The sequence below is a fragment of the Glycine soja genome, chromosome 1 (genome assembly GCF_004193775.1).
Source record: "Glycine soja cultivar W05 chromosome 1, ASM419377v2, whole genome shotgun sequence".
In the NCBI taxonomy this organism is placed as follows: domain Eukaryota; kingdom Viridiplantae; phylum Streptophyta; class Magnoliopsida; order Fabales; family Fabaceae; genus Glycine; species Glycine soja.
The window spans coordinates 23,837,504-23,838,647 of record NC_041002.1 but is presented as its reverse complement, the minus strand read 5'-3'; the positions used below and the strand labels follow the sequence as shown (position 1 = coordinate 23,838,647).

Genomic DNA, 1,144 nt, shown 5'->3' with positions numbered 1-1,144 from the left:
TACATGACAAGGCAACTAGTTGTGTGCATGCTGAATGTAGTGTATGACTAGAGGCAATCCATCTGACTTACAACCCTTTGATCCTGAGATAGATAGGACATTTCATAGATTAGTTAGGCATCATTTTATACCTTTTGATCATTCTGAGCATTCCATAACTGGTGAATCTGTGCATTCTGTTATTGGTGATTTTGAACATCCTGATCTTGAGCATTATAATTTTGAGCATTCTGATTCTGAGCATTCTGATTTTGCACATTCTGAGAACATGGCACAACCTCCACCTCGTGAGAGGACTCTAAGGGAAATGGCTGCACCTGATTTCACCTATGAAAGCTTGTGCATCCAATACCCTGATGAGGATGTCCCATATGTTCTTAAAACTGGACTGATTCATTTGCTTCCAAAGTTTCATGGCCTTGCAGGTGAAGACCCGCACAAACATTTGAAAGAATTTCACATTGTCTGCTCCACCATGAAACCCCCAGATGTCCAAGAGAATCACATATTTCTGAAGGCTTTTCCTCATTCATTAGAGGGAGTGGCAAAGGACTGGCTGTATTACCTTGCTCCAAGGTCCATCACGAGCTGGGATGACCTTAAGAGAGTATTCTTAGAAACATTTTTCCCTGCTTCCAGGACCACAGCCATCAGGAAGGATATCTCAGGTATTAGACAACTCAGTGGAGAGAGCCTGTATGAGTACTGGGAGAGATTTAAGAAACTATGTGCCAGTTGCCCCCACCATCAGATTTCAGAACAGCTTCTTCTCCAATATTTTTATGAAGGACTCAGTAATATGGAGAGAAGTATGATAGATGCTGCCAGTGGTGGAGCCCTTGGAGACATGACTCCTGCTGAAGCCATAAATTTAATTGAGAAGATGGCCTCCAACTCCCAGCAGTTTAGCGCCAGAAATGATGCCATAGTCATTAGAGGAGTACATGAGGTAGCTACAAACCCATCTGCATCATCTGAAACTAAGAAGCTTGAAGGCAAACTGGATGCGTTGGTCAACTTGGTAACCCAGCTGGCCTTGAATCAGAAATCTGTACCTGTCGCAAGGGTTTGTGGTTTGTGCTCCTCTGCTGACCACCATACAGACCTTTGCCCTTCCATGCAGCAACCTGGAGCAATTGAGCAG

General features: G+C 43.8%; 1 non-coding gene across 1 annotated transcript; it reads right to left on the bottom strand.

Moving 5' to 3' along the window:
* Positions 1-646: 646 nt before the first annotated feature.
* Positions 647-753, bottom strand: LOC114368418. Its single transcript, XR_003657338.1, has one exon. It is a non-coding gene; the product is annotated as a small nucleolar RNA R71 (small nucleolar RNA).
* Positions 754-1,144: the final 391 nt, after the last annotated feature.